Genomic DNA, 21,468 nt, shown 5'->3' on the forward strand with positions numbered 1-21,468 from the left:
CGCAGAGTCGCGTGGCGCAGGGACAAATGTAAACAAACACGCCCACTTTCCGGTCGAGAGCCAAATTTGACTATTTTCTCAGCGCAAAATGGCGTAAAACTGTTACAAACCAGTGTATCTATTGCCTAATATAAAACAATACATCAACATATGACGGTAAGAAATACTGTTTGCAATATCAAGCAGCGTAAACCGCTAAAATAACTGCAGTAAGTGCCGTCAAAAGCCAGGTGCATTTAGCAAGATGCTAAATAACAAAACCGGGTGACAAAAGAGTCGAAAGAAAATTAAAACATAAAAAAGGGACTAAAACGACGTTGATTAATGGACATAAAGTGTAATAATAGACGTATTATTGAATATATCTGACGCTTAAGTGTTTTTACTACTTTCTGAGTTTCAGAAAGTCTCTGATTTAATGATGTCGTAAGTTTTATAGTTATTCGATTATTTTTAACATGCTAAAGTAATATGTTTATGGTGAGATGTGAACTTAATTGAATACATTTTTAAAAGCTCAGCAGGTGGCGCTACAGGATAAGCGCAGAACTACAGAAGCGCGTAGTTTGTTTGTTTGCTTTATTCAGAGTGCACATTTAAAAACAACAGATGTTGACCAAAGTGCTTTAGAAAAATACCAGCATACAAAATCTATACTTAAATATAAAAATAAGCAAATTATATAAAACAGATAACAATTATTTGCAATCAAAATGCAAAGAGAAAGAAGGGGATTTTTTAGATGAAACTTAAAAGCACCAAGGGAAGAACATGAGCTAATATGTAAAAGCAGACCATTCCACAGATGGGGGATGTGACAGAAAAAGCCTTGTCACCTCATGATTTCAACTATGTTTTGTCCCTTAAAATTTTGCCTTTTTAATAAGGTTAAAGTTTGCATGTTCTCCCCGTGATGGTGTGGGTTTCATCCGGGTGCTCCGGTTTCTCCCAAAGTCCAAACACGTGCACTATAGGGGAATTGATGAACTAAACTGGCCATAGTGTATGTGTGTTTGTGAATGTGTGTGTATGGGTGTCTCCCAAATACTGGGTTGCAGCTGGAAGGGCATCCGCTGCATAAAACATACTCTGGATAAGTTGGTGGTTCATTCCGCTGTGGTGAATAAAGTGGCTAAGGCTAAGGAAAATGAATGAATGCATTACCCTGTAAACATTTTGTGACCTTTCTTCACAATTAAAATGTAATTTAGAGCCTTTGTGACTGACCCAGGACAACAAAATCAGTCGTAAGGGTGCATTTATTTGAAATCAGATTTATACAAAGCAAAAATAAGCTTTCCATTGGTGTATGGCTATAGCAAGGACAGGAAATAATTATTTGAAACTTCACACTACCTGACAAAAGTCTTATCGCCTATTCAAGTTTTAAGAACAACAAACAATAACTTGACTTCTACTTGATTATTTGGTATCAGAAGTGGCTTATATAAAAGGAAAATTACCACAATAAAATATGATCATGCCTTGATTTTGAATGATTTCATTAGGACAGTAAGGTCTGACTTTGCTTAGACAAAAGTCTCATCACTGAACAGAAATAATGTCCAGTACAGAATATAAAGTCCTGCTGCAGTGGAGACAGAATGAATATTGTGTCTGACTCCATCATGAGCTTGGAGGACTGCATCCATACATCTCTGACATGACTCAAATCACTGATTAATAAAGTCATCTGGAATGGCAAAGAAAGCGTTCCTGCAGGACTCCCAGAGTTCATCAAGAGTCTTTGGATTCATCTTCAACGCCTCCGCCTTCATCTTACCCCAGACATGCTCAATAATGTTCATGTCTGGTGACTGGGCTGGCCAATCCTGGAGCACCTTGACCTTCTTTGCTTTCAGGAGCTTTGATGTGGAGGCTGAAGTATGAGGAGCGCTATCCTGCTGGAGAATTTGCCCTCTCCTGTGGTTTGTAATGTAATGGGCAGCACAAATGTCTTGATACCTCAGGCTGATGATGTTGATCATCCACTCTGCAGATCTCTCGCACGCCCCCATACTGAATGTAACCCCAAACCATGATTTTTCCTTCCCCAAACTTGACAGATAGCTGTGAAAATCTTGGCTCCATGTGGGTTCCAGTAGGTCTTCTGCAGTATTTGTGATGATTGGGATGCAGATCAACAGATGATTCAGCAGAAAAATCCACCTTCTGATCAACCAGAACAGGCATCGATGACAAGATTTTTGTCAGGTAGTGGAGAATCAAAGAGGGAAAAAATAAATAAATAAGACAAAATCGGCTTTAAATTTGCACAAATTAGCAATGCACATTATTAATCTATTAATTTTGGCCTTATTTATCGGGAGTCGCCAGAGTGGAATGAACCGCCAACTAACCAGAAAATGATTACGCAGGGAATGTGCTTCCAGCATTACTGGGTAACACCCATACACTCTCACATTCACACACACACACACTCATACACTACGGCCAATTTAGTTCACCCAATTCCCCTATAGCACATGTGTTTGGACTGTGGGGGAAACCGGGGCAACCGGAGAAAACCCACACCAACACTGGGTGTAGAAGCCATATTTCATAGTTTATTGTTCTAGGTAATTTTCATGATTCTTTGTGTTATATAATGTGTTCTTGCTGACTTGCATGTCATATACACTGAGTTACTTTTCTACTGCGCATGTGTAGTATGCTTCAGATAGTACGTGCGTTTTTTGTGACACAAGTGAGTTTCTTAGTGTGTGTTCCAACCCTAATTAAACACACCTGATCAAACTAATTGAGTCCTTCAGGCTTGTTTAAAACCTACAGGTAAGTGTGTTGGAGCAGTGTTGGAACTAAACTGTGCAGGGCTTCGGCCCTCCAGGAATTGAGTTTGACACCCCTGCTTTAGACCGTAAAAGTGAAATATTGAAGTTATAGTTCATCAGGCTGGAACAAACAAGTTGTATGCGAGTGGATTTTGACGGCATTGGCAGGTGTTGATATCTGATGTGAAAATAAATGAAGATACGCTAAATTTCATGGACTCTCGTGTCGTGATCAAGTGTAAGAGCACTAATACACGTCAAGACTTGTGAAATGATCATAATGGTTACATGTACCCTACACAGGGAGAACATGCAAACTCCACATAAAAACACTAACTGGCTTAGGTGGGGCTCGAACCAGCAACCTTCTAGGTCACAGGTGTCAAACTCAGTTCCAAAAGGCACTGCAGCTCTGCACAGTTTAGTTCCAACCCTAGTTAAACACACCTGATCAAACTAATTGAGTCCTTCAGGCTTGTTTAAAACCTACAATGTGTTGGAGCAGGGTTGGAATTAAACTGTGCAGGGCTTCGGCCCTCCAGGAATTGAGTTTGACACCCCTGTTCTAGGTTAATAATACTCAAACACACAAAAAAGCCTTGTTTTTGTGATCAGCCAGCACATAAAAGAGTACAAACGTTGATTAAGTGTACAATTACGTATGTCAGCAAACATCTTGTTCATAAAAAATAGAAATTTTAATCTGATCCGCAGACATTTCAGTATGAAAGAGCTGTTGTAGTTCTCTGTAATGAAAGGAGTCTTTGTTTTTTTTCAGCTGGACGCTTGATCGGCCATTCCTGAAGATACAGGTGCAAAGATCAGACCATCCAGAATCTTCCAGGTGGACCGTGAGTTTTGTTTTTGTTCCTCTGTGATGTACGAAAGCCATCTGTTCATCATTTCATCCATCTATCTTTAAAATATAAGAGTGTTTAAAGAGTGACTGACACTGTAAATATAACAAGAATTACTAGCGGGCGAAGTATGATGCACACAAAAAAGTCCTCGTTACAGTGTATATAATGTTGTGGAGAGTCACTTTTGTAAGTGATATGTTACAATCTTGTATCACTTCCAAGGGCGTAGGTTTACACTTGACATTGGTGGGGACGGGTGGATCAAACACTGGTATATATGCTGCTATTAAAATATATTAATAATTAATCATCTCTTCATACAATTTATTAAGTTTCAGGCTCGTAGCCAAAAGGGGTTCTGATGGTTCGAAAGACCAAAAGTTGGATTGTTACTATTATTATTATTTTTTATTATTGAAATAGCCAAACTCTGACTGACGCAAGCTTAAAGGGGAAATAAAGCACTCAGTCAAGTTTACCTTATTTTGTACATTGGATTAAACTTTAATGAAAATATATTAAACAAATTCGATTAATGTAAGCAGAAAACGGCATGTTTTACAATAGATTTTAGACCTAGGGCGTCGCCATCTTGGAATGCCGCTGTATCTGAGGTCACGGGGTTGGTTCTGTTCCCTCCGCTGAACAGTTACAGTGGAAGAAAAAGGAGACTCTAAAGCCTAATTAATCCAATGTGTGAAGTTGTGGACGCGGAGCTGCTGCAAATACAAGCATCAGATGTGTGTCTAATATAAAAGTATAGATATTTATTCAGTTTTTTTCCCCTTTTAATTGCTGATCATTTGATGCACTTTGATTCACTCTCTGTATCCTTTACTTGTTTGTGTTCAGCGGAGGGAACTCAACCAACCATGTGATGCCAGACACAGCAAAATTCCAAGACGGCGGCGCCCTAGGTCTAAAATCTATAGTAAAACATGTTGTTTTCTGCTAAATGTTATGTTCATCAAGTTTGTTTAATACATTTTCATTAAAGTGGAATCCAATGTGCAAAATAAGGTAAACTTATGTTTCAAGTGCTTTATTTCCCCTTTAATGTGCTGGCCAGTTTGTTATTTGCCAGAAGAAAAGATTTAACAGTTTTCTAAAAATAAATAAATAAATAAAAAAAAAAAAATATATATATATATATATATATATATATATATATATATATATATATATATATATATATATATATATATATATATATAGATGATAATAAATTAGTGTTTTAAAAATAAGAATCTTTGCATATTTTTCACTTAAATGATGATAACCATCCGACAAGATATTACAGCAAAGATTAGTTCTTAAAATGTCACTAATATAAAAATGCAATATTTATATCTCATAATTAAATAGAAATCATGATAGATTTCATAACTCAGGGGGCATTTTAATCCCATAGGGGGGCACTAGACCTGCTGATTTTGGTCCATCTTCTTCCTTTCATTTAGGCTATTTATTCACTTATTTATTATTACTTTGCATTACTGCCTAAGTTACTGACCTAAGGCAGCAATTTTTTTTTATGGTAATAATAATATGCACAGTTTTTCTATTATTGATTTTATCAATGAAGGTAATGCAGCGATACCATTTATTAACGCTGACAGATCATGGCTTCATCACTAATTGAGTGCTTTAAATAATATTTTACTCTCCTTATTTCTTTCGGTTTTTTTTTTTTCATGTAATATAAATGTTTAAAGTTTTAGGCAAAGACTTCAAACTATGCTCACACATGCAAGCGAACCCACTATTCGTATAACCAGTAAATATATATAGTGAAATCAGCATAACCGAGTCGTCACGATTCACGTTGCCTTTTACCCAACCTATCATCTATCAGTATTAGGAAAAAGTGAAATTATACAATCTAATGCAATTTTTAAAAAATAGTAGCTAAATGTTTTACTTAGTTACATTTTATGGCATTAGTGTAGTGCATAAGTATGCGATTTGGGACGCAGCCCTGATTACTTCCTTTATACTCAGAAAACTGGAGCACCCGGAGGAAACTCACACCAACACTGGGAGAACACGCAAACTCCACACAGAAATGCCAACTGACCAAGTTGGAACTTGAACCAGCAACCTTCTTGCTGTGAGTGCGACACCCCCAAGCCACCTTGCCGCCCTAGTGTCACTTCATGTCTTATGAAATATACATGTGGACTAAAATCCCAGCTGTCAGAGTTTATCTAAACTCATTTTGCTTTTAAAATAAAGAACGATTGAGTCAAATGATAATGCTATCATTCATTCGGAAGCACTGAATAATATTCAAGTCTCTATATTGATTTTACCATGATGATAAATGTGAATATTTATTACCTTTATATGCGCAACAGATTTGCTCATATAACTGCTGCTTTTATTATTACATTTGTGGCATGGTGCTTTACATTATTTGCATGTGGACGCATTATTTAAATATATAATATTTTAATGGATGTGGCATGGTGGCTCAGTGGTTAGCACTGTCGTCTCACAGCAAGAAGGTCGCTGGTTTGAGTCTCGGCTGGGCAAGTTGGCATTTCTGTGTGGAGGTTGCACGTTCTCCCTGTGTACGTGTGGGTTTCCTCCGGGTGCTTCGGTTTCCCCCACAGTCCAAACACATGCGCTGTATGTGAACTGCAACAAGGCTCATTCTGAAGACGTAGCCGTATATACATTTCTGGAGATCGCAAATTATGTAGCCAGAAGTACATATGGCTGCATATGATTTTTAAAATGAACGATACGGAGGCGTATGACACTCCTTTTCACGCTTACCAGCTGACCGCTTACCTCCGTAAGCTTTCCTGATATTACCAGTTTGTACAGTGGCTCGCTATGTATGTTAGGGGACTTGAGACACACTTGAGTTGACCACAATGATGGGGTTTAAGTCTGGCGAAGAACGGTTCCAGAAAGCAGGTAAGACAAAAACAGAAGCCTAAAAGTAAAATAAACAAGTAAATAACAGGGTGAGAATGTGGTAAAATCTGAAAACGTGGTAAAAATAAGGCAAGGGCTTTTCTTTTTCTGGATTGCTTTTTAAAGCTGTTGGTTGTGTTTAGGGAAGTGGGTAAGCAGGCCAATCTGTGCTTTTATAAACACTATTAGTTGGGTTTAGGGAAGGAGGAGGGTGGGTCAGTCGATCGGTCAGTCAGTCAGTCAGCCTCTGGTGGATTTACGTAAGAACAGCACACGCGAATGGCACTTCCGAGAGAAATTTGAGGTTTCAAAAACCATTCACATCAGCCTCTGGTGGATTTCAGAAAACAAAAACTGCAATAAAATCTACCTCCTGGGATGTATTTGGCGCTCTCCAGAAATGTATATATCCGTATGTTTTCAGAATGAGCCTGGGTTGGTGAATTGGATGAACAAAAACTAGCCATAGTGTATGAGTGTATGTGTGAATGTGAGAGTATATGGGTGTTTCTCAGTACTGGGTTGCAGCTGGAAGGGCATCCGCTGTGTGAAACATATGCTGGAATAGTTTGCAAGCTGAAGGAAAATGAATGAATGAATGAATGAATGAATTGGAATAATGATTTTTTGATTCCTATAATTTGCTTTGCTTTTTTCATCTTTAAAATCGTAGGTATTACTTGTATTCTTAAGAATTTGATACCTAACATCTTAAGGTATAGAAAAAATACATTTCAACAAGTTATTGCAAAAAAAAAACAAACAAACGAAATAAAAACATTTCAACTAAATTTTGACTTTTTTTTGGACTGTGATCTTAAGCTTTTTTGTTAGATTAGTTCCAGTTTCGGCACTGACTAATCTAATGTATATGCACAAATATGTTATTGTAAAGCACTCTATAGAAAGTATAGTATATTTTGTGTGTATATATATATATATATATATATATATATATATATATATATATATATATATATATATATATATACATTTTTCCCCAGTTTCTGTTTATTGCTGTGTTCACACCAGACGTGGCACGCACAAATAATTTGCGCTATTTGCACATAAATACACGCATGAACATTTGGAGTTTACTCGCTTCATTAGCACGCCAAATTCGCTTAACAATAGAAGTGGATTCGTGTCCTGGGCAGGGCTTTTGTCTGCCTGGTGACTCTAGCTTTGTTGCTAAATGGCTAACAAGGATTTTATTGAGAGAGTAGCTGTGCTTTACATGCTTTAGGAAGGCTGAAAAACAGTGTAGATTCGTTTGGCGCCGTGTCTGAGTCCACTGGTTCCTTTCAAACGCAGCATAATAGAATGAAGAATTTTTTCAACACATTTCTAAACATAATAGATTTAATAACTCATTTCTAATAACTCATTTCTTTTGTCTTTGCCAAGATGACAGCTTATAATATTTGACTAGATATTTTTAAAGATAGTAGTATTCAATAAAGTGACATATAAAGGCTTAACTCGGTTTATTAGGCAAGTTATTGTATATCGATGGTTTGTTTTGTTTACAATCAAAAAAATAATGCTCAAAGTGGCTAATAATTTGGACCTTAAAATGATTTTTAAAAAAATGTAAAACTGCTTTTACTCTAGCCGAAATAAATCAAATAAGACTTTCTCCAGAAGAAAAAATATTATAGGAAATACTGTGAAAAAATCCTGAATCTGTTCAACATCATTTGATAAATATTTAAAAAAGCAAATTACAGGAGGGCGAATTACTTTGACTTCAAATATTAAAATTAATTGTATATCTCTACACTCTTGTTGTATTGTCTGTTTAGTGTTTACTTGTGTTTTATTTCTGTTAAGGAATTTTAAAAGAAACATCTGAAACAAAGCTGATCCCTAAACTAATCCTCCTGTGTTACAAAAGACCAACCGCGAGCAATAAACTTCATCTCCGGGGAACGCGATTCTGTCAAAGTTACTTTAAAGAGTAATATTAAACCAACTTTAACCTTCTCTGAAGCTCGATAGCCATAAAACAATAAAAATCCCTTCCCTTAACAGTAAGAAAAAAAGCAGGCTTCTGTCCATCACTCCTCACCTACAGCAGAAAATCAATGTGCCATTACATATCCCACTGAATCAATATTTTGATGGACACACTATCAAGGCGAGCGGTGACAGAAAACTCAATGGGCTTCTGTTATAGATCTCAGGGAAGCACAATGGTGTATGATTATATTCCTGCCCTATACTGACAGACACAAAACAAGGCATAACTCCAGAGAGATCCTGACAACGCTTTGCGTGCAGAGTCTGTAAAACTGCTCACGCTACACTACAGCTTTACCAGATTTCTTCTTAGTGCTATAAAACTATAAATCGCGATTATTCACACACAAGATAAACGTTTGTGTTTAGCAGAGGTGAGAAGAGTTCTGAAAAATCACACGTAAAAGTAAAAGTACCACTACTTACCTAAAAATATAGTGTAAGTAGAGTAAAAGTGTCTGTTGTAAATATTACTCAGAGTATGAGTAAAAAGTAGACCTTAAAAAGTACTCATGAGTAGTGAGTATTACCAGCCTGATCTCACGAGAAAACGTAAGTATTTTACGTTTTGCCAGTTTAGTGGCTAATTCGTACGAATTCGTACGAGTTCAGTCGTACGAAATGGTACGATTTTAAAAAGGAGGCGTGGCACCTGACCCCACCCCTAACCCCAACCGTCATTGGGGGATAAGCAAATCGTACTAAATTGTACGAATTAGATCGTACGAATTTATACGAATTAGCCACTAAATGAAAAAGTTACGAATTGCCGTGAGATTGTGTTGGTATTACGCTTTATAAAGCTAATACGATTACATGTAATTTGTGGATGTGTGTAAACGTAACATTCTGTAGTGCACTTAGTTATTATTGTCCAGCAGGCATATAACCTCATAAGACGTTAATTTTAGGTTAGATTTAGGTTGTGACCAAAATTCAATAGCTAACCAGCGTCTAAGGTCAACGTTATTTTGATGTCCAATAATGGCATCAAATGATGTTGATATTTGGTTGATTTTAGGTTGTGGTAGAAAGCGACAAAAATCCAACGTCGAGCCAACATCTTAAACCAACATCATATTGACGTCAAATAGCGCTGTGTACAAGATTGTCAGTGAAGCTTTGTATATAAGTTGTTACACTAGTCAATCTGCGGAGAAACGGGACGTGAGCGATCATGTGCCTTTCAGATAACTTACACACTTCTGCATTACGGTTTGACACAATGGCAGAGAGGTAACGCAGCATGTTGTCAGCTGAAAAAACGTTGCACGAGCAATTTTTGTGATAAGGAATACATAGTAAACACAGCAAATAGTCTCATTCATTCATTTTCTTGTTGGCTTAGTCCCTTTATTAATCCGGGGTCACCACAGCGGAATGAACCACCAACTTATCCACACACACATTCACACACACACTCATACACTAGGGACAATTTTTCCTACCCAATTAACCTGTACCCCATGTCTTTGGACTGAAACCGGAGCACCCAGAGGAAACCCACGCGAACACAGGGAGAACATGCAAACTCCACACAGAAACGCCAACTGAGCCGAGGATCAACCCAGCAACCCAGCGACCTTCTTGCTGTGAGGTGACAGCACTACCTACTGCGCCACTGCGTCGCCCGCAAATAGTGGTATAGTATTATAATATATAGTATAATAATAATAATTAAATATAAATAAAAATAAGTAAATAAATAACAGTATAAGTCAGATCTCTCTTTCTCTCTCTTGTTATCATTAGGTGAATAAGAATAAATATAAGTGTTTGTGTGTGTATCTGTGCAGTGTGCATATACAGTATGCAGTATATATATATATATATATATATATATATATATATATATATATATATATATATATATATATATATATATATATATATATATATATATATATTAGGGGTGTAACGGTTCACAAAAATCACGGTTTGGTTTGATACGACAAAGTGGTGTCACTGTTCGGAGCATTTCTCTGATTTTAATTTACCGGTCCTATTAGTTAACAATAATAACTGTGCTGTGTTCTCATGGGTGGTGTCTATTATTGCACGTACCGAACAGTTCAATACGAATATGCGTATCGTTACACCCTTAATATATATATTTACATGTAATGATTTTTTTATTAACATTATTTTTGAAAAATACATTAACATTTTAAATAATAAGTGGTATCGATATCGGTATCTTAACAAAAAGTATTAATAATAATAATTACTTACATTTATATAGTGCTTTTCTGGACGCTCAAAGCGCTTTCACACATGGCATCTCCTCATCCCACACCAGTTTGCAGCATCCACCTTAATGACGCGATGGCAGCCATATTGCGTCAGACCACACACCACATTGGTGAAGAGGAGACAGAGTAATGAATCCAATTATGATATGGAGAAGGTTAGGAGGCCATGATGGACAAAGGCCAGTGGGCAAATTTGGCTAGGAAGCCAGGGTTAAACCGCTACTCTTATCTGAAGGACATCCTTGGATTTTTAATGACCAAGGAGAGTCAGGACCTCGGTTTAACGTCTCATCCAAAAGACGGCGCTCACTGAGCAGTGTAGTGTCCCCTTCACTATACTGGTGCGCTATAACCCACACAGACCACAGGATAAGCGCCCCCTGTTGGTCTCTCTAACGCCACTTTCAGCAGCAATCTAGCTTTCCCATGTGGCCTCCCATACAGGTACTGACCGGACACAGTCCTGCTTTGCTTCAGTGGGCGACCATGTGAGAGTTGCAGAGAGCTAGCTGCCGGCTTTTTATTATTATTATTATTATTATTATTATAACTTAACTCGCTTTGCCTGTAATGCATTACCCCCTTAACTGAACATGATACACACACTCTGTTCAGAAGTGCATTTTTTTTTTTTTAACATTTTTATTAGCACAAAATGACAGCGCACACCTTCAAATACCCACACACTGAAAATAATTTTATCAGCAGAGGCGCAATGAGCGGACAATCCTCAAATTTCGCCAGCATTTGGATCGGCTGTGCACTCAGGACTCATTTCAGGCCCAATTGAGGGCTTAAGCTCAGTTTTGGAGCTAATGGTAATAGATGGAGATGGACTCTGGATGCTGTTTCTGGCCAGCCAAGCGCAGATCAAACCCTGGGCCGAGGTGCAGGGCAGTCAGCCATGTCCACCTGCGGCTCTACAATCAATAAGTCTGTCATCCCAGCTCATATTGGCCGCAGTAATAGCGGCGGGCGATTAGGGCCACTTCCCTGGGTATTAACTGTATCTCTCATCCTCAGAGACCCGGGCCAAGCCTCGGAGAACAAAAGCCTGTTTGATAAGACCCGGGCTGCGTCTCATGTGAGCTAGAGGCAGGGTTCCCACTTTAAGCCAAATGTCAAATTCCCTGACTTTTAATTCAATGGGCTATATGCACAGGGGCTTTTAATTGTTAATAAACTAGCTCAAGTGCTTCCGGTGATCACTGAATTTAAAGGTTCAGGACACCCTGGAGAACTTTTTTTTTATATTAACAGATTTGTGTGTGTTGAGCATCAGTTAAGACAATGTTAGCACCTGTCAGCTTTAATTGTGGGGAAAACTGGATAATGTTGAGCTTTTGTCTGCTCATGTCAGCTTCCGGGTTTAAAATGATTTTTGCGGCGGGATCAAAATCGGTGACGTAGCACAGTACTGCAAGTGCAATGATGACGCGTGGGTTTCTCATTATTATTCATAGTGGAGTTTTCTTATCCTATGAGAAGAGCCGGCTGCTTAATTATTCATGAGAGCACGTGCTTTCCGAAGGCAGACCTGCCAGTGTCAAGCAAGCTGAGAGACACGGACCCACGGCACGCAGTAGCCGTTCATGAAGGCTCGTATGTGTTTGTTTCCATGATCCACGGGTTTGTTGTATGTTTTTTCCCCGTGATCTTGTCAGAGCCGATCATACAGCAAAGCTGTGTGTGTGCTGCAAGCATTTTTGTCAGGAGGCAGTACGAGAATTGAAGAATGGCGGACGTTGACTTTTATCAGGAGTTCGTTCACATTCAGACACATCGCCGTGTTGCTGTGTTCGCCTAAATCCTCCAGATTACCAACCGGGCTAATGGTTAAAATAGGCAGGTCAGGAGACCTGCTGCACTGAGTCTGCATTCAGATCTATAATTTAGACCCGGGGATCGAGAGAGAATCCTCATTTATAGTGTTTACATGAACACACTTATCTTTATAATGATATAAATTATGTGTAATTTATATCATTACAATTTAAAGTTGTGTAGGCCTATATGGAATTACGAATAACAAATGTAGCAGGGCATTAAATTACTGTTTATTTCTTTGCATTTTAACATTGTGAACTATAAACTCATGCGTCTCCTCACGGTTTGTGTCTCATTTAGTGAGCTAACTGTCAACAAAAGTTGTTCGCTCCCCTTCTCCCCTGCTGGCCACGCCCACTCCTGCTCTATGCTCGCAGAGTTCCACGCCCATTAATCATGCATCTTTTGAAAAAATTCTGAAGTAGACTTTAACCGACAGTGGGGGGTGTCATGGCCCTTTAAAGCAAAATCAAGCAAATTGCTCAAAAATGATTTCAAGTGGATTTTGGCCAGCCACTGTTCAAATGCCCTCAGCACAATCTGCATTGTTTTATACAAAATAACATGATATGAGCGCATAGAAAGTGCTCATCTGGTGTGTGATACCCTGAAATGTCATAGACACGGCGTTGGGCTTCTCCATTAGATGTATGACCCGCTTTAGGCACGTCATGTGACATTTTTCAAATGTGCATTGTTTATTTCACTTGTATTTTTCTTTACAGCATTATCAATACGCGTGATTGGTTAATTACATTTACATTAAGTCATTTAGCAGACGCTTTTATCCAAAGTGACTTACAAATGAGGACAAGGAAGCAACTTACACAACTATAAGAGCAACAATGAATAAGTGTTGTAGGCAAGTTTCAGGTCTGTAAAGAAAGTGTAAGAAGCAAAACATTAGTGATTTTTTTTTTTTTTTTTTGTAGTTAGTGTAGGAGTCAGAGGGAATTGCGGATTAGTAAGTAAAGTGGAGACTAAATAGTTTAGTTTTTAGTCCCTTTTGAAGACAGCGAGTGACTCTGCCGTTCTGATGCAGTTAGGGAGTTCATTCCACCAACTGGGCAGATTGAATGCGAGAGTTCGGGAAAGTGATTTCTTCCCTCTTTGGGATGGAACCAGGAGGCGACGATCATTCACTGAACGCAAGTTTCTGGAGGGCACATAGATCTGCAGAAGTGAGAGCAGATAAGAAGGGGCGCAGCCAGAAATCGCTTTGTAAGCAAACATCAGAGCTTTGAATTTGATGCGAGCAGCAACTGGCAGCCAGTGCTAACGGGTGAGCAGCGGAGTGACATGTGCTCTTTTAGGTTTATTAAAGACCACTCGTGCTGCTGCGTTCTGAAGCAGCTGAAGAGGTTTGATAGAGTTAGTTGGAAGCCTGGCTAGTAGAGAGTTGCAGTAATCCAGTCTGGAGAGAACAAGAGCTTGAACAAGGAGTTGAGCTGCGTGTTCAGATAGGAAGGTTCTGATCTTTCTGATGTTGTAGAGTTCAAATCTGCACGAACGAGCAGTTCTAGAAATGTGGTCAGAGAAGTTTATTTGGTCATCAATCGTTACTCCAAGGCTTTTCACCATTTTGGATGCAGTAATGGTTGCCCCATCCATCTGGATTGAGAAGTTATGGTGTAGAGTCGGGTTGGCAGAAACTTCCAGCATTTCCGTTTTCGCGAGGTTAAGCTGAAGATGATGATCTTTCATCCAGTGTGAAATGTCTGACAGGCAAGCTGAGATGCAAGCCGGAACCGAGGGATCATCAGGGTGAAAATAGAGGTATAGCTGGGTATCATCAGCATAGGAGTGGTAGGAGAATCCATGTTTCTGGATGACTGATCCTAAAGATTATTTTTATATGCAGATATGTAATTTATATGCAGATTTATATAATAATTTTTATATGCAGATGCAACCCTCTACAAAATCAGCACAATCAGTCTAAAACATCATTTTTTTCAAATAAAGCTACTCCAGTCACCTGCGTGAAATTGTGCTTAATATCACCATATGTGTCGCAGAAAAATAAAGTTTTGCAATATTGTTTTTTCTTAGCCCAACTATAACAAAAGGCAAAACAACATGATAAAAAAACATGGTATAGAAAAAATACATGTTGATAAATGAGAAGTTGAATTTAAAATGACAAACAAAATACCTGACATTCCATAACTTGGACAAAAAATTATAAATGTGACCCAATCAGGCGAAATGGAAGACGCAACTTTCTATTTTACACTCTCAGAAATAAAGGTACGTGAGCTGTCACTGGAGTGGTAACTTTTTTAAAGGTACACATTTGTACTTGAAGCATCCATATTGGTACCTCAAAGTCTATATTAGTACCTAAAAAGTTATCGATTAAAAAAAAATTTAAACTGCTTTTATTCTAGCCAAAATAAAACAAATAAGACTTTCTCCCTTAACAATCCCTTAGCGCTATATATATATTAAAGTCATCTAACTATATATATATATATATATATATATATATATATATATATATATATATATATATATATATATATATATATATCCATCCATGATATTCCAGGAATTGAATGACCCCTGGAAAGCATGTGGAGGTACAGACGAGCTTGGGGTCAGGACCCCGGGAAGCTCCGAAATGAAGGATCTCGGAGTGACTGAGAGATTTTGGCACGACTGAAAGTTGGATTGTAACCTATTACTTTGGCTAGAACTTCAAAAGAGTTGGTAAATGCTGTAGAAAGAGGAGACTGACCTGTGGGCAAACACTTTCTTCATTTAGCACACTGAAAAAAATGTTCCATTGGATTACTACATTTTTTCAAGGTAAGTGGTTGTAAACTATTTATATGGCCTGAATTAAAAAAAAAAAAAACACTCTCCGGATGCACTGTATCGTGAAGGTTTCATGAAAACCCTTTCAAGTAAAGTGTTACCCTTTTTTTTCTCTTGCATGTTTTCTCATTAAATGCCATATTGGCAGTTCACACATTGCTGTAAAACACTTTCTCCAACAGGCAGATGCAACAGCAGCAGTTTACCTCTATGTTCATGTGACACTCGTTAGAAAATAGGAATCTTTATTATTTTTGTCTCTTTTTCTTTGAATCAAACAATTATTGTATTGGTCATGTAAGGGTCATATATTAACTGAACTTCTACTATTATGCTAATTAGCATTTTGGCAAAAGTAGATGAATGCTGGTCCAAAATTAAACTGAGCTCTGCAAAAACTTCCTGTCAGAAGAAAGATGTTAAAACTGAACACAGAGAACAAAATGACAACGATTGACAAATGACAAATTTCACTAAACTCATTCATTCATTCATTCATTTTCTTGTCGGCTTAGTCCCTTTATTAATCCGGGGTCGCCACAGCGGAATGAACCGCCAACTTATCCAGCAAGTTTTTACGCAGCGGATGCCTTTCCAGCCGCAACCCATCTCTGGGAAACATCCACACACATTTACACACTACGGACAATTTAGCCTACCCAATTCACCTGTACCGCATGTCTTTAGACTGTGGGGGAAATCGGAGCACCCGCAGGAAACCCACGCGAACGCAGGGAGAACATGCAAACTCCACACAGAAACCCCAAGAGAGCCAAGGCTCGAACCAGCGACCTTCTTGCTGTGAAGCAACAGCACTACCTACTGCGCCAATGCTTCACCCTTCACTAAACTCCACCTTAATATCAGCTGCCTATATAAGTTGAAGTCAGGAAAAGAAAGTTGTTGCTCACCTCCTTAATGTAACTTTTGCATTGCATTGAGGATAACAGAATTCTGTGAATCGAATTATTCATTTGTTTCCAATAAATTGTTTCGATTTTTGACATTGAGGAAAAACCTCTCCTGAGCTTTTTTTTCGAACTCGCACGAAATTGGGAAATATCCCAACACCTTCATAGCCATAAAGCTGTCGTTTAGTTAGCAGAACTCTCCTCATAAGTTTTTTTTACCTGGAGCAGATCTGGACAAGACTTTCAGACCCAAGAGCCCTGGATCAGGAGGACTAGAGACAGAAACATCTGCTGGATCTGGAGAAAATCCACTGATCTTCACTTAAATTGTCCTGTAGATGAAGACCTGAGGTCACGGGAGAGAAACAAGCATTCAGCTGTCAATCAAATCAAGACACACACCACACATAAAGCCCACATTATGAAGCTGTAATGTAAAATAATATAGACTTCTTAAGTGCTGTCTAACGGAAAGAAGATAGTTTCTTCAACACATTATTAATAACTCATTTCTAATAACTGATTTCTTTTATCTTTGCCGTGATGACAGCACATAATAATTGACTAGATACTAATATTCAGCTTAAAGTGACATTTAAAGGCTTAACTGGGGTAATTGTTTTATTCTAGCCAAACTAAAAGGAATCAGACTTTCTCATGGAGAAAATATTATAATAGGAAATACTGTGGAAAATTTCTAAAGGGCAGATTTTCAGTTCAACTGTAAATCTTAACATAAATTTAATCGATAAAATAACTGTTTAGGAGATGTTTAATGAACACTGATGATAATCTGAAATGTTTCTCGATCAAATTATCAAATCAGAATGACTTCTGCAAGATTGTCTTTTACTAAAAACTAAGAGGTAATGAGGCTGGATAGACTGCTTTTAGTTCACAAAAATGAATAATATTGTAAAAAAAAATATTCACATTGAAGTCAGTTATGTTAAACATATTTTTCAATTTTGTTGAATATTTATATTATTTGGCACTAATTATAAAAAAAGTCATTTTTATTTTGTACTCGACAATATTATGCTTAAATCCACTGGCTAATCCACTGCATATTGTAGCCTTGTACTTGTAAAAATGGATTTTTAGACTCTCCGTGTTTGATTTTATATATATATATATATATATATATATATATATATATATATATATATATATATATATATATATATATATATATATAAGGGTGGAGCCGAACCCGAATACGGTATTCGGAAAGGCACGAATAGCGTGTTTTTACGAATACTTATTTCGAACAAATACTTGAAAAATTATTTGTATTCGGGAGCAAGAAAAACACTATATCAAAAAGCTGCGTTTCCTCATGAGACCACAGTGCATGCCCGCGTGAGTGAGTGAGTGAGTGAGAGAGAGAGAGAGAGAGAGAGAGAGAGAAGCTTTCGACTCAATTTGGCACCAAGGCTTACTTTATAAGCTGATTGAAAGTGGCATAGGAGGAAAAACATATGACCTTATTAAATCAATGTACACCGAAAGCAAATGTGGCATCAAAATTATCACAAAAAGAACAAAATATCTTTCCCAGGAGCGTGAAGTGAGACAAGGCTGCTGCCTGAGCCCAACACTATTCAACATCTACATAAACGAGCTGGCGCTCAGTCTGGAGCGATCCACCGCTCCGGGTCTCGATCTCCACGACTCTCAAATCAAATGCCTGCTGTACGCAGACGATCTGCTGCTACTATCGCCAACCGAACAGGGCCTTCAGCAGAACCTGCAGCTGCTGGACCAGTACTGCCAGACCTGGGCCCTGACCGTCAACCTAAACAAAACCAAAATCATCACCTTCCAAAAAAGAGCCAGAGCCCAGGGAACACAACACACATTCACACTAGGTACCAATCAGATAACACACACAACACAGTATAATTATTTAGGCCTGAACATCACCTCCACTGGAAACTTTAATCCTGCAGTGAATGAGCTGAGAGATAAAGCCCGCAGAGCCTTCTACGCCATCAAGCGTCAATGTCCCATAGACATCCCTGTTCAGATCTGGCTGAAGATCCTAGAGTCCGTCATCGAGCCCATCGCCCTCTACGGCAGTGAGGTGTGGGGCCCACTGACAAACCCTGAACAAGATCTGGCCAAATGGGACAAACACCCTATAGAAACCCTGCACACAGAGCTGTGTAAGAACATCCTACACGTCCACCGGCACACAACAAACAACGGATGCAGAGCAGAATTAGGCAAATACCCTCTGATAATAAAGATACAGAAAAGAGCTGTCAAATTCTGGAAGCACTTAAAACTCAGCGACCCGGACTCATACCACTATAAAGCCCTGCAGGACAGAGAACTGAGCAGAAGAGCAGACCCACTCTCCCAGCTGGCCCAGAGCTTCAGAGTCTCTGAGACGTCTCCTGAGGAGCTGAACACACTCCTGCCACTGACTCAGATCACACACCAGATCAAGAACAGCTACACACACCACTGGGACACTCAAACACAACTGCAAAGCAAAATGCAGTGTTATCTGGCCCTGAAGAGACAATATACTCTGGCAGACTATCTCCACACAGTGACAGATAAAGGTCTGAGGAACACCCTGAGCAGATACAGACTCAGCGGACACCAGCTGGCTATAGAGACGGGCCGGCACAGACAAACATGGCTGCCGGTGGAGCCGATTGAAACAGAACTGCACTTCCTTACGGAGTGCACAAAATACTCAGAGATCCGGGAGAAGTTCTACCCGAAACTCACACACACACACAAAAACTTTGAGTCCCTGCCGAACAATGAGAAACTGCCCATCCTCCTGGGGGAGTGTGTGTGCTGCTGTGTGTTAGCAGCTCAGTTTGTGCACTCCTGCCACCGTCTGAGGAACCCACAATGATCCGCTCCACTGTCTCCAACACACAACACAGGAACTCTTTACTCGTGGACTTACTGTTTATATTATTGTCACCACTTTCATCCTGTTTCACAAATTACCATTAATCTATTTTTATTTTTATTAATATTTTTTAGTTTTACTGATATATTGTTATTTTTATTAATCTATTTTTATTCTTTTTTACATTTCTTTTCTTTATTTCTATGTTATATTTTATGTTTATATTTGTTTGCACTACTGCCCTTTTTGCACTGTCTTGTCTGTACGCAGCGACGCTGCACTGCTTTGGCAATACGAATGTACAGCTATTTGTCATGCCAATAAAGCACCTAAAATGTGAAATGTGAAATGTGAGGGAGAGCGCGTGAGACGCTCAGTCGGAGGGCGGGGCGGAGTTGTCTGGCACAATCTTCTCCACAGATACAGACAGAGAAGGCTCGGCTGAGCGAAAAAAATCTTATCTGCATCATTATTTTTGTTAAATAGATTTTTGTACCTTAATTGGGTTCCAGATGCAGTTTATAAACTTGTAGCGGAGTTTGATCGGGATCGGGAAGTTTGCAACCGGGTGCTCTCTGTTTACGCAACGTTAGCTCTGTTAGCGCGGTAATTTAGACAATAGACTGTTGACAGAGTAACGTTAACGTTCGTTTATAAAGATTAAAACGATGTTTTTGCAGTTGTGTCGAATAGTATGCACTTATGGGAGTTATATGGTACGTCTAAATAACTGTCTTTTGCAGACAGCAAGATATATGCTATAGGCTAGTTAACCTTAGCATAGCTTCCCGTCACTTTTTATTAACTTGAAACTCCTCAAATACATTTGGGCACCCGAATAGAAAAAGAGTGAGACTGCTGCTGAGCCATTTCTTGGTCCTCCACCAGTCAAAAAAAAACATGTTCTTTGTGGAAGAATTTTACTGTCAGTGGTGCTGCAGATAAAACAAACTGATACTGTAACGTTATAATGTGTGCAAAAGTGAAATCGGCAGAGGCAGAGATATTAAACATCTGTCAACATCTCCTATGCATAATCATTCATTTCTTTTCATCTAAGTTCCTTTATCAATCTGGGGTTGCCACGGTGGAATGAACCACCAATTTATCCAGCATATGTTTTACGCAGTGGCTGCCCTTCCAGCTGCTACCCAGCACTGGGAAACATCCATACACTCTCTTTCACACACATACAATAGGGACAATTTAGCTTACCCAATTCACCTGTATTGCATGTGTTTGGACTGTGGTGGAAACCGGAGCACCCGGAGGAAATCCATGCCAACATGGGGAGAACCCAGTCATGGCTCGAACCAGCAACCTTCTTGCTGTCAGGCGACAGTGCTACTCACTGTGCCACCGCGCAACCTTCTATGTAATGTATTATCACATGCACTAAAAGCATCCTCTCCTGATACTGTCTGTGAACCCCCCACAAGCATCAATCCCCTCAATCAGCACAGCTATGTTCTGCTAAATCCTCCACAAGCACCAAACCATCAACACAGCCACATTCTGCCCCAGCAAGTCAGTTTCAAACATAAAAAAAAAAAAAAAAACTTTTTGTCTGTTTTGTGGCAGGCAGATGATAATAGCAGGGCTGTATCTTTTAGTATTATATAGAATACTTTTGTTCTGCCAGATCTCCCAGGCAGGGTTTATTAAGATTTATTTAGTTAATTTTAGTTTTTGGAATTCTGTCCATTGGAAAGAAGTTCTTTCAGAAGAAGAACAGTTTTTTGAAGTATTATTTGTGTTTATTCTGTCTATTCAGTGTCCTTCAACAAGAACGGTGGTGGTGGGGTTCATAATATTCACAATTGTATTTTATTAGTTGTTGGTTTAACCATGGATGAGATAATGGCTTCTATGTTATTTTCTTTTCAATGACGTTTCTTGTCACATGTTCAAAAACAACAACCAATATTGCAGATCTATAATTTATATAATGGGTATAATTAAACAATACTTTCACTATAACGTAAATTAGAAGTGTAATAGAAAAAATATATATTTTTGCGCCATTTTGAATTTTACTCGAATACAAATACAAATGAAAATACAAATACAAATACTTTTCCCCCCTCAACAAATACAAATACAAATACCGGCTGCTCCGCACATCCCTAATATATATATATATATATATATATATATATATATATATATATATATATATAT

The 21,468-nt window shown here is 38.5% G+C and overlaps 1 protein-coding gene and 1 long non-coding RNA gene across 2 annotated transcripts in view; one reads left to right on the forward strand and one right to left on the reverse strand.

Moving 5' to 3' along the window:
- mvb12ba (multivesicular body subunit 12Ba) overlaps nucleotides 1-21,468 on the reverse strand; it is a 323,521-nt gene that overhangs the window by 7,424 nt on the left and 294,629 nt on the right. The gene's annotated exons all lie outside the window — the stretch shown is intronic.
- Nucleotides 4-4,677, forward strand: LOC137495547 (uncharacterized). Its single transcript, XR_015490892.1, has 3 exons — nucleotides 4-156; nucleotides 3,571-3,643; nucleotides 4,505-4,677. It is a non-coding gene; the product is annotated as an uncharacterized LOC137495547 (long non-coding RNA).

The sequence above is a fragment of the Danio rerio genome, chromosome 5 (assembly GCF_052040795.2).
Source record: "Danio rerio strain M-AB ecotype USA chromosome 5, GRCz13ab, whole genome shotgun sequence".
NCBI lineage: Eukaryota > Metazoa > Chordata > Actinopteri > Cypriniformes > Danionidae > Danio > Danio rerio.